Source organism: Chamaea fasciata, unplaced genomic scaffold, assembly GCF_029207755.1.
Source record: "Chamaea fasciata isolate MVZ Bird 193981 ecotype frontalis unplaced genomic scaffold, bChaFas1.0.hap1 SCAF_7, whole genome shotgun sequence".
NCBI classification, from domain to species: Eukaryota; Metazoa; Chordata; class Aves; order Passeriformes; family Sylviidae; genus Chamaea; species Chamaea fasciata.
Genome location: NW_027094092.1, coordinates 42112573 through 42126213, shown reverse-complemented (window position 1 = coordinate 42126213; position 13641 = coordinate 42112573). Strand labels below are relative to the sequence as shown.

At 37.9% G+C, this 13641-nt stretch overlaps 1 protein-coding gene across 4 annotated transcripts in view; it reads right to left on the bottom strand.

Annotated features, from left to right (window-relative positions):
* The window catches only part of NRXN3 (neurexin 3), a 980761-nt gene that overhangs the window by 231106 nt on the left and 736014 nt on the right, over positions 1–13641 (bottom strand). The gene's annotated exons all lie outside the window — the stretch shown is intronic.

Below are 13641 nucleotides of genomic sequence, written 5' to 3'. Positions count from 1 at the left end.
AACTCACCCTCAGGTAATTCCACTGCTTGATTGTTCAGTGTAGACAGAACATTTTCCAAGGCAAAAGTTTACAGAAATTTTACAGAAGATACCCCACCATTGTACTAATCTTATCTCCCTTTTTATCTTACCCTCCACTTTGAATAAATTATTGCTTGCAAATACTTTTCTGCTGACCTTTGTCACTCTTCAGATAAAGTTTCAGGAAGTTCTGGACCATTTTAACATTAACTTAACTTGCAATTTTTTAGTGGATCTTTAAGAAATGTCCATTTCATCCTTCTAAATGGACCATCACTGTTGCCTGTCATCTCACCCCCATATCTTGAAGATTATACTCCATCTATACTGAATCATACTTTTCCTCAGTTTGGCAACTCTTCAACAAGCTTCCAAAGCCTGAAGGAATCCCCCAGCACTCCAAACGTGGAGGCAGAAACAGACAATAGGTTGGCACACACATGGGCTGAAAGGATACGCTTCTTCATGCTGGTCTTATCACATTTAGATACATCTATCAGTCAAACAAAAAGGACATAAGTAACAGAAAAATTCAACAACAAAAACTACCAGGATTTTTTGTAAGACACTGTCATTACAAACCTTCAGATCTAATATTGATCTCAGTGAAAATTCTCAAAAGAATAGTCTGTTTCTATCAAAAATAATCAAAGCACTTTCAAAAACGTAAGACAACAGTTATGTCAGTACAATAATGCACCCTCTTTCCTTCAAGCAGTTGTCCTTTTATATTCTGAAAATTAATTCCAGATCCTGTGAGGGTTTTATTTTCTTTTACACTTCTAAAGGACTATAGTTATATTCCATGGCTTCTTCCAAATTTTCCATAATCTTTGAGTCAGTACTTATAACACATTTCCAAGCACACCATCCATACTCTGCTAACAGCTCTGACATGGGAAGGGAGGCAGGAGGCATAAATCATAAGAAGAAGCACCAACCCAGACAGCATGAGATGCAGTGATGACACCTTGAAGCCTAAATTTACTGTCTTTGAGGCAGACACCTTAAACTATCTTGACTTTTAAGATTCAAAACACTCTTTAGGGTCAAATGTAACCATTCCATATGGAGCATATTCAGGTTTACCAACAAAAGAATTGAAGGAATTTTAGTCTCCCATTTGCTCAAAACTGTCCCCTAATGCTTTGTAGTGGTTGTGGCTTAGACCTGGCTGGCAGCCAAATTCTCACCCAGCTGCTTGCTCACTTTCCTTCCTGGTTCGTCCTCCCTTCTGCGGAAGACTAGGAACAAGAAAGCTCATGGTTCACAATGAAGACAGGGAAATCACTTTCCAGTTACTGGTGGGGACAAAACAGATGCAACTGAGGGAAATTATTTTACTACTAGTTAATATATATTTATTTAATAACTGGGTTAGCAGGAAGCAAAAAGACCAACATTAAAACAGAAGGAAAACACCTCTCCACCCCCTTTCCCAGGCTCAGTTTGACTCCTTCACTGCAGATTCTAGTCCCCTGCCTTTGTTATTACCACAAGCTACACACAGTCCCCTGAGGGGAGAAACATGGATGGGGTGAGCTACAGTCAGTACACAACAGTTCCTCTCTGCTGCTGCTTCTTTCTTACACTTTTGTTCTACTCCAGGGTGGACTCTCCACAGGCAATTTTTTTCTTGGAATATCCATCTGTTCCAGCATGGGGTCTTCCAGAGGCTACAGTGGATAATTTGCTGTGTCATGAGAACCTTCTCCTCCTTCTCTCACCTCGGTGTTGCCTCTGATGTTTATCACCCTTTCCTCAAACCCCATCCCCTTCTCGGCTTTTTCTGCCCTTTCCTGAATGTGCTTCCACAGGTGACACTGGTTTGGCTGGCAGGCTCAGCTGTGTCCTGCAATGGGTCCACTTTGAAGCCAAAGCAATCTGGCATGGGGCATACCTTGGTCTTGTCCCACAGAAGCCACCCTGCAGCTTCCACCTTGCCCACATTTACATATGGTTTTACATATGTGATGTAATAATTCAGACAGGTGTGTAACACCCTCTCTTGTTCCTCCCAGAAGTATTTAAGCAAGGTGCATTCACATCTGTGAATACCTCAAATTTGAAGCAGATTTATTTACTCTTGCAGATATTTGCCCACTTATGCGACAATTTTTTGGGGTCCCTGTCACCTCTGTACCTAATTTATACACCTGAGACAGTGCAGTTTGGTAGTGATGTGGACCACAGGCTCTTTAGTCCAGGCAAGACAAACCCAAAGTCCCAAAATATGGAGGAAGTAATTTTTTTTTGTTCTCATTTTAAGCAAGTGACAAGAACATCTTTCTCCCTTCTACTCTTCCATTTGTCAAAAATACACTTCAAGTGAACAGAGTCAATGTCACTAACCATCACACTTGACAAAAGACAGGTGCAACAATCCCACCAGAGAGCACAGACCTGCAGATGAACCCACACTGCCCCATCTTTGCCTGCTTTCAGGAACTTATCACCTACTCCAGTAGGCAAGAAGCACAATAAAATGGTTCTAGTTGTACTTGAGTAAAAAACCACATCAAGATTAATTTTAATAACCTCTCAAAAAGTACTGAACAATGCTCAGCAGCTAAAGCTTTGAGCTCTTTAACTAGCTGAAATGTGTTCTCCGGACTTTGCCTTGCCCAGGTGAACTGAGTGACTCCCGAACTCCAAAACCACTTACTGTATCAGCAGCCCTGGGAAAGAAGCTGTGAAACTCATTAACCCCAGAAAAGGGTGGCTTTTGACACAGAAGTACAAATGTGAAAGCCAAAAAGCTTCTTTAACGGGCTAACTAATTTTTTGCTTTCATGTTCAAAGAACCAGAAACTATCCAGTGACTGTCAAGCAGCACCTTCATAGGTAGGTCGAAATCAGGAATTTCTTTCAGCAAACTCTGGGGAAGATGCATCATGAACCAAATACTACACTGCATAATGCTCTCATGCACATGACATTATTCTTAGGGTTGTCCTGTGCAGGGCCAGGAGTGAAAAATGATGATCCTTGTGCATCCCTTCCAGTTCAGGATAACCTCTGATTCTGTGAATCCTATGAATGCCAGTGAAGGGATTTTATACTTACAATTCCTCTACAGAAAAGAAAAGAAAAAAAAAAAAAAAAAAAAAAAAAATCACCAACCTTGATACATTTAAAAGTTGTTTTAAAATTACAATTTGCCACTTTCATTGAAGACAATGAAATCCAAAGAAGAAAGAAACAAGAATCAGGCACCCTGTACACTTCACAGTAGCAATATTGAGAAATCTACTGGATTATCATCACTTTGGTCATTATGATGCGTGTGAGAGTAAGGCCAGGTGTAATGCAGAGAACTATACTGAAAGCACGGTGCAATACCTAAATGAGGTGGGCAAAACACCTCACATTCCTAGATTTGCCTATTTTTCCATTTTTAAAGGCAAAATACTTCTTCCCTATGCCTCTATAAATCTCTTATTTTCCTAGCTTATTTTCACACCCCATTTTGTAATCTAAGTTTTTGATTAAGGAAATAAATAAGCCTGTTAACAAATAGCTCACCTGAGAGGAGGGGGATAGGAGTAGGGCAAGCAGGAAATACATTGTGCAACTGATCAAGGGATGTTAAGGCATGGCTGAAGTAAATCAATATTGGGTGCCTTACTTCAAAATTGCGTGCAATGGCATATTACCTCTGTCCCTAAAGAGCAGCAATCATCCTTCAGTGCCACTGCTCACATTACATGTGATGCCTTTTCAATTACCTCAAAGGCCAGATTTACCACTCTCTATTCACAAGCTCACAAAACTCATTAATAGCCATCTTGGGAATCACTGCAAGGCTGCAGACTACATATCACATGATGATCTCTCTGATAAAGGTTTTATAAACTGAGTCAACATGCCTTCTAATGTGTCAAAATACCTTTTCCTTAGACTGACAACAGGAAACCAGAGAACAACCCCTCTGCCTTCTAACCCAGCATTATCATTTAATACCAGCTGTCACTAAAAGCTGGAAAAACAAGTTCTAGGAAAATAATTACATGTAATAAGTAATAAACTTATGATGAATACCACCACAGTGGGAGGGAACAGAGAGGCTTTGGTTGAGAACACATCCTTAAAAGTGATCCCACCACTGCTGTAAAAGGATCTTAGAACAGATGTGATTGGATGATATCTGTGTGCAGACACAGCCAGATGTGTCTGCACAGCCAACCAAGCTCAGAACCAAAGATACCCTGGATGGTTTGCAAAGACGCAACTTCGGTCTACAAGAAAGTAGCAATTTGTATTTGGCACTGCAGCTGCATGAATAAATCCTCCCAAACACAGCTGAACATTCAGGTGTAAAAGCAGTGAAATCTGCCTGGAGCTCCAGCTTGTAAACTTGTATGTTTGAATTTACATTAGTCCTGGAATATCTTCATGATGACCCATTATAATACAGAGATGGCCCAGAAGAGCCTGGGGAGATTGGTTGGCAGTTGCTGACACAAAACACAGGCAACGCAATTCTCTGTAAATGCCACTGACAGGTAAACATCAAAAAACAGAGGACCTGAAGGGCAACATTGGCACAAAACAAATAAAGGTTAGATTGACATGTATGAATACATATAGGCATTAATAATTAAACTTTAAAATCTTAGGAAAAAAATTGATTTTACATCAGCACTTCAAGAGAAATAGCAAAACCAGGAAACCAGAAGGGATGAGGTAGATCTGATACAGCCAGAAAAGAGGATGCAATGGTACAGCTATGAGGGTAGAGGAGTGGACTTGATAACCTAGATAGTCCTTTCCCTGTTATGTGTTCTGAAATCAAGATGCTCATCCAGTAACCTTGAAAACCTCATCTATATGTGAAGCCCTCAAACAAGATTTTCCAATCAGAAAGAGAACAGAGGAAAAATTCTGATCAGAATAAAAACTAATGAAGATTTATAAATCTGTTTCAAGCAAAACAATTTTCTAACATGTAAAATAGTTGGAACAATATGTCTTTTTACCCACAGATTCCAGTCAAAATTGAGTTAATCTCCTTTAAAAAAAATAAGGTAGTTAATAGCAACAACTGTAGGACGACTATAGTTAATTGGGCTCCCCAAAATTAAAGAAATATAAATAAGAAACCATAACCTCCTTCCCTTCACAGAAACACAGATGAGAGAAGACAAGAATATGGTGCAGGAGCACAACAGTAAGAAGTAAATGTTTGCATTAAAAGAAACAGAGATGAACATTCAAAGACTTACAAATTCTTCAAATAATTAATATAAAATGAAAATTTTCTAGTCTCACAACTGGACAGAATCAGTACAGTCAGATTTTAACACATTGCAGGAAAGTCCTTGCAGTGTAACAGAACAATGGACTAAATTCCTCTTGTCAAACCTTCCCAAAACTGTTAGGGTGAAAAAGCAAGACTCCACCGTGATCCCTGTAATGACGGATGTTGCAGAGTATAAACTTATACACAGGCTTCAGTACATTAGTACAACACGACACAGAAAATCACACCCAAAGGGAACCCCTACTTCTCCTGGACAGTCTCCTAGTCCAACAGCTTAAATATCTTCTGGCACATCTCAATTTTTTCCACATGTTGCTCAGCTCATTATACAACGCAAATCCAGTGGCTACTCCTGAAAGTGTGTATTGACCTTTCTGCCCTGTAGGGAAGATGCTGTTACTTAATCTGCAATGCTGCAGCATGTGCTGCCCACCTGAATTACAGCAAATATATTCTAGCAAAAGATCACTGTTCATTGAAGGCCTACTCTCTCTGAATACATTTACTATACAACATACCTTTGATGAAAGGATAACCTGCTGATAACAAGACAGTAGGAACTGTTTAGCAGACACAGAGCAGACCCTTTGCCCTTAAAAAGGGAGAAATGCCTGCAAAGTTAGTGGATCTATTCCTATTGCTAGTTTAGATAGCATATTAGAAGCGTGAACATGGTTCTGTACAAAACTGATTAATCCCACCATTTCTTTAAGGCTGGGCAGTATCATACTAAAAGGATTTAATGATCCAAAACCAGAAATCCTGTACATAGTACTGGATTTCAGATGAGATTTTCTAAAAATAATACAATAAAAGAGACATGATAAGATAGCAAAGGAAGCCTGAGTCAGTATAAGATATTTTCTTTCTCATACTTAATGACTGCTATTACCCACCCTCAAGAAACTGCACTCATAACATCAGCAATTTACAAGAATAAAGAATAACCTAAAAAAAGGGCTGTGTGCACTGAAAGTAAATTTGGACAACCAGAACTAGTAATATACTTGATTATCAGGTATAGGTAAAAATATGCTCAGCTGATGCATTGCATTGCCCCAAATTGTACCAGTTATACGAGGCACTATTCTTTTGTAGACTAGAAATTGTTTAAACAAAGCACCAAGAATTTAAATGTAGCAGAAAAAAAGGTATGCTAAGATACTTAAGAGAATATTCACACTACATAAGCTTTACTTCAACTTGCTTTCAGACTGTTGAAGTCTTTACTGTCTCTTCATCCCACTACTCCACTTTTACATAAGGAGGTAGAAGAAGAAAATGCCTGTATCATGTATTTAACATAAAAGCCTTTCAAACCAGCAGGAATCTTTCAGTTCAATCATGCTTTATGTACTGAAAGGTTAACTAATGGGAGAGGCTTATTAGCACAAATAACACCACTTCTGCCTTGATCCCAACAATACACAAGCTAAGCAAGCTCAGGCTCCATGCACACTTAGAGAAGAAAAACAAGCAACAACAAATACGCCACACAGCACCTGGTGCTGTAAAATCAGTTCTCAGATGTGTGGGCAAGAGCACCTTTCCCAGGGCACTACCTTCCCCCAGCTGTTGATACGACACCTCTCAGGGATGGGAGAAGGGAGCACTTGGCAGACTTCTGATTTCAGGAATGATGAACATTCGGAGCCAGCCAGCCTTAGTTATGTCATTTAACCTCTAAAGCCTTCAGTTTCTAATTTCATAAGCATGTTTAAACTACCTTTTGAAGCGATACAGTGATGTATTGTGTTTATATAGCCATTCTAAAAGTACATGCAAAAGTATGTTTTAGGCATTATAACAGTCATTAGAACAAAGTTTCCGAATAGAAACTGTGTCCCTTTCTTGAAAACTTATGGTGAGAGAAACTCACAAGGATTTGGATCCTAAAGTTTCAACCAAATTCCAGTGCATTTTCTCCTCAGAATTGCCTCTGCGGTGTCCTGGTAAAATAGGAGAAGGCAAAATTGCCTTAATTTCCCATATAAAACTGTGCAGGACTAATTTTTTGTGTTCTCTAGAACAGATGTTTTTCATCTCAGTCAGCTGCATATCAATGATCAAGTTATTTTTTCCTGTATTGAGCTTTGAAATCCCGTAAAATTCAAGTCATACTGCAAACAACGTGTAATATTGCTTGGATTAGATCAAGTTCGTATTTGGTTTTCCTCATAATATGTTACTGTTCAGGATGTTCTTCCTAGAGGCTTAATAGAGAAACAATTAATTTTGCTGTAGCTGATGTAGTATGAAACAGTTGTTAACCTCTGATGAGAAGGTTACATCACATACCAAGATGGGGTGAATTATACTGACAATTGCCCTTGTTTAATTGCTTTTGAGTAGTACTCAGTATGTCTAAATATGTGGTGAATTATTATTGTACCCTGCTGCTACCCATTAACATGAAGATCAAGAATTTTATTTTACTTTTCTGATGCATCCATAGAGAAGGTGATAAAGGTTTTAATTGCAAACAGATTTAATTTAGAACCTATTAGTGCAATTTATCCAAGCATACAGAAGATGGGTTGGTCTGAACAAGCTCGTAAGTTTCAAGCTCCTCATGAAAGGCAAAAAGCCATATTGCCAGTTGTTAGAATCTACAAATATGGAAGATTTCAGTCTCTTCTGGAATGAGTACACTTATTTTCTTTGAGTCTTGATTATTTCAAGTAAAGAACTTCACTGGAGATGGTCTTATTTCTTTGACTCAGCCAGAAAAAAACTTCACATTACTCCAATTCCTTTGTATTTACTATTTAAAAGAAAAATATTAAGAAGCAGAACAGAAATTTTCTAAGTATCAAAAAAGTATCCCTAATACTTCTTTGTTTAGTCACTCATTGAGAAGACTGCGACAAAATTGGAAAATCCCAAATATTAGTTCTGAAATACTAAGAGAAAGTACTGCAAAATACTTTCTGAAAGGCAATTCGTCTCAGGTTTTATTGAAATTATGATATATTATATAGCCTTAGATGACATATTCTACCTAAACACTACAGTCAAAATGGACAGTAAAACAAATATCAAGCAAACCACAGTATTTGTTTGTACAGTGTACAAGAATAAGCAATGGCATAATTTTTATTGTCATACAGGATGTTTGGATACATACTGTGAGGTACTCTGAGATTTGATTGTTTAACATCTAATAGCAATTCACAGAACCACAACAAATCCTAATAAAAACCTGGACAAAATAAGCAAGTTTCAAGCTCCAGAATGTATTTCAGAGGCTGCATATTTAGGGATGAATCTTTCTTGTGAGCTATCCCATTTGCTTCTAATTAGGAGCATTTTTTTTATTTCTGCACTTAGACTGAAAATATTAGCGTCTGAATTTGCCAGATGTACATACAACACTAAAAGTTTCAATGTATTCTGAAAAATGCTGTCCACTATACCAAACCACTATGATCTTCATAGATGCTTCTGTGACTCAGCAAAGCTCTATCTTTTAAGTAACAGGATTTAGTTGCCCTTATCTTTAGGAGAGGTATCAGAAAGTTACCAAAATGTAGCTTCCCACTGAGTGTCCTCCATCTCCTTAAATTCTAAATTTTCACTCTCTGTTGTCCAGCTGAATTCAACAGCTTTGAGAGCCAAACTCCCCCAATTATTTTCAGATTGGTGACTCTAATCAGGCTAACTTATGGTCTAATTAGCAATTTTACTATTCATGCCAAAATTGCCCTACCAACTCTTTCTTCCATGTCTCCTATCAGCTTCACAGTGTTCAATGACATATATCTCATGGCCTCCCACCAGAGACTCCTGCTCAAGAGCTAGGAAATAACAACAAATGGACAATTCCTATGCACAAAATGAACTAGTTAAAATACATTAAAATTGGATTATTAATCACCTTCCAAAAATAGGAAAAGAAGTACCAATAACACATTTTAAAGCTGGCTTGAATACTGCAAGCCTGTTTCCTGTCTTCAAATTAGTTTTCCTTTACTAATTCTTGTGTGCTCTAGGGAATGATAAATGCAGCATGCACAAACACATGGGACTTCAGAGACCAAAAGAGTTTAGGAAAAGACAGGAAAAGACTGAGAGCATTTTGGGACAAGATCATTGTGTATTTAAATAGAATGCTTCCATTAAAAAAAAAAAAAAAAAAAAAAAAAAAGTCAGGCTCTTTGGCAGTTTTGCACCAACTGGCAAAATAGCCAGTGACTCGCATATCTCGGATTTGAGACTCAGATAGAGCCCCCCTCAGCCAAAATAACAACACTAAAATCATATATATTTGCTATGCAGATTTTTTATTCTGTAAACCTGACATAACAGGCAAGCAGCTATATTATAGGCCATTTTTTGTGCAGATGATCTGCATATGGTAGCCTATAATACATTCACTAGTTACAAAGTACATGGTCAGGAACAGAGGTCCTCTTCCAGGCCAAGACTTCGCATGACAGCTTGACCCTGCCTAGTAACTAAGCACCCCCAATCTGCTCAATCACTTACTCCTCCCCAACAAGGATGCAGAGAAAATCAGAGAAGTAAGAGATCTTGTGGATGGATATAAAGACTGTTTAGTAAGTGAAGCAAAATCATATTGCTTCTCATTTAGAGGCAGATGTTGAGCCACTTCCTGGTAAGCAGGGCCTCAACATGCATAACTTACTTGGAAAGACATTTGCCATAAACCATCAGCATCCCCTCTTATCCTTCCTTTCCCTGCATTTTTTGGCAAGGCATGTTATCTTATGGTATGGAATGTCACTATGGCCAATTTGGGTTAGCTGTTCCAGCTGTGCTTCCTTCCAAATTCCAGTGCCCTGACGGCATATTCACTGACTTCTGAATTCATTAAGGGTTGTCTTTTAACTAACAAATTAGCTTTTAGGGTTAGGGATGGTAATTTTACCACCTCCAATTCTTGTGATAAAGAAATGGAGTGCCATTAAGTTGACAGCCTCAGCTGGAGATGACTATCATCCTAAGGAGAAAGGAAGATGTGACTTAAAACTTGCATTTAATAACACAATTGCAGAAAGGATGTAAATACTTGTGATGTGGTCTGTAAGACACTCAGAACCTATCGGTCATGCAATAGCTCAGTGCTTGTTGTAGTCTCCCAGGTAAATTGCTTGCTGCTAGGGAACAGTGCTGGCACTCCAACTGTTGTGGTGCCAACACTCTATGTGGGCTACAAAGCTAAGAAGAAACCTACTCCACTGTAGAAAGGGGAGGTAGGACACTTTTTAAGGTGCTGCAGTATTCATACATACATATATGTCACATCCTAAATGAGGATCTTCTTGCCAATCCAAACTACCTTTAAATAGAATGTAACCTTAGTTAAGTTAAAGGTACTTGTAGCCCTGGTTTCGTGCCTGAGATGTTTTGGTGAATGTGAGTGAAGAGGTTTGCCTCTGTGTCACCAATCAAATTGGCCAGACCAGAGGGACATCAAGAAGTCCCTCCCAGGAAAAAGGAATAATAACAAAGTTACAGCTACAAAAACATGTCCCTTTTTTACAGAAAATTCCCTGGGAAAAGAATTTCAGAAAACCAAAACATCTCAGGCATGAAACCAGGGCTACAGGTATCCATTAAACAGTTAGTCTGAACTTCAAGAATTGACAAATTACAGTAATAAATGTTTATAAAAGATACATACAATGATGTGAAGGAGAGACACCAGTGAATCTTCATACACTAACATTAAATCAAAATAGTTCTTCCAGTCCCTCATTTGGCTCATTCTCCATCTTGCCTAGGAGGTTAGCAGTCATGGTTTCAAGCCTTCAGGCATATGTTAATTCCCAGGTGGTAGCTATTAAAGACAATATATTCAGAAGTCTCTGCCAGAGAACTTATTCCTAGCAGAAAGCTATGTTCATACAGTTTTTATACGTTAATAATCACAGGAGACCTGCAGAGCACTACCTCAGGATGGTTGCTAGATTTGTCTTGGTAAGAAATGTCTGTAGACAGTTTGTTCTTTTAAACCTTCTAAGAATCTAGACAATATAATCTTCTGCTTGAAAGCTCATCCTAATTCTCTCCCCCTTACCAGCAAGCAGTCTAGTCACTCTCATTCACTAGTTGTTCACTTCCTCAGCTAAATGTGTTATACAAGGTGTTGTCTCCTGCACTTAGCCATTTTATAAATAATTTCTTGCTTCAACAAAAAAGCCTTTGTTGCATTTCATTTTTTGCTGATCCACTGGCTGCTTCACTATAAAACATCTTTGATTGAATACATGTTCTACACCAATCTGTAGGGGCTCATAATTTTTATAAACTAAGTTAGGAGAAATGTACGCAGTTCTTAGCTGTTTCATGAAGAAAATGAGGCACGATGGGCATTACACACTTTGGAACTGATAAGTGCTTAACCACTTCTGGTATTCTCCAAGAACTGTATCAGACTCAGACTTACTCTACACTGCTTGAAATCCTGGAAAGGCAAGAGTAAAAACACTGTTTTAAATGGACATCATTGTAAACAAAGTCAATAAATGGTAGATAAAATTATTTATATTCACAAAAATTAAACTTGAACTAACTTAGGGTTCTATACAAGAATAAAAAAGGTGGTCTAACATGGTGAATCACCATAAAAGAAAACTGTAACTGTTACATCAGTAAAAGCAGCTGAAAATAAAGCAAAACAAAAGATAGAATATTGAAGTAGATCACTCACTTTTTTTCATGGTCTACAGCCTCTGCTGATATACTGCCCGCATAATAATGCGGTTTAGTCTTATGGAAACCCTGTTCTTTCTACTTTCTAGGGTACAAAAATGTAACCCTGTCAATGCCCAGTCTGTATTCAGCCTAGGAAACGCTGAAATATTTTGCATCAAAGAGATTTGGTTTTAGAAAAGTAAAACACAAACAGTTTCAGGCAGTTACAAAAGATCTTGGTCTCATGAAAAGTTTGCATGCAGTTTGCTAAGAGATCCTAAATGGTCTTGCATTTTAAGTGTCATTTCGAGATGCGCCTTCAACTTCAGATTTCATTTTTTTTCCAAAATAATCCTGGATATAAGCTCACTTCTATTCTTTGAACCATAAACCAGAGATAAAGTCATACAGACATTCAAGAAGTCAATAACACTTTAGAAGTTCCTCTTCAACTTTCCTATTGCATGTCACAGCATGAGTCTCAGACCACATTCTTTATTTGAACAGTTAGGTAGAATCAGTGATAAATATGATGAACAGTAATACCATACCCAGAAGAGCACAGCAGTGTCTTTGCTACTCATGAATGACTGGCAAATCCTCCTAATCCATCCTGACCACAAAAGAACAAGAGAAATTAAAGCTGAACTAGTTCTATATTTACTGCTAGTGAACAGCTTCAGGGATAAAATTGGCCAAACTACACAGGAGGCATTCAACAGAACTTTTAGCAATAATATTAACCACAATTAGTAGATTTTATTTAAATATCTGAAATAATGTGAAACTAGCACCACGCCATACAGAGTAGTTTGAAAAAAATATATGAGAAAGAAGCTGAAAAACATTATTTTCTTTTCCAAAACTGATTGGAAAGATAATGCAATGATTTTCTTTTGTTATTATGTTTTTAATGAACATGCAGGCAATGAGTACTTGGACACTGTTTCTGGTTGTATCAGAACCACCCTGCAATATACCCAATGCTTCAACACAATTCAGAATATGGCAAATTCCAGTAGCAGATTAAGGCCCTTCGTCATTCACATTAGGTCTGTTTTGGCCCCTGGCATTCCTTCCTGTTGACTTATATCTTCAAGGTTCCATGAAATGTCAACACATCCCCAGCTCATTCAAAATTTGCAAATGGCCCAATTTCCCTTCTACTATGAATTAATGCATAACACATTGCAAATAATCTGAACATCAAGCAACATGATCAGCCTCCACCTCTAGGAAACCTCTTGACTATTTGCCAGATGAAAACAAAGCAAACAGCCTCTTCTCCTCACAAAGAATCACATAAAGTAACAAACTCCAAGTGTTTCCAGTCCTACTGTTCTCATTTTCTCAAGTAATTAAACTATCCTAAAACAGCTTTTGCTCGAGCTCTCACAAAAGTCTATGGTTTTTTTTTTCTTGCAAAGCTATGTTGTGTTAACATCAAATTCTTATTCTTCTGAACTACCCTGCTAAAGCAAGCATCAGCTGTATCAGCTTGAGGAACTGACCAGTTCTCACTCAACTTTCTTCGTGAGGAAAAAAAAAACCAATCTATCACTCCCATTTATTCTTTGCCTTCCAGGAATAGTAACACTTCACCATAAATTCAGCTGTATTCAGGACTATGCATATGAATCAGTAGATTACCACTGACGCAAAAATGTTTCTTCACTTTTTGAATAAATCCTACTATT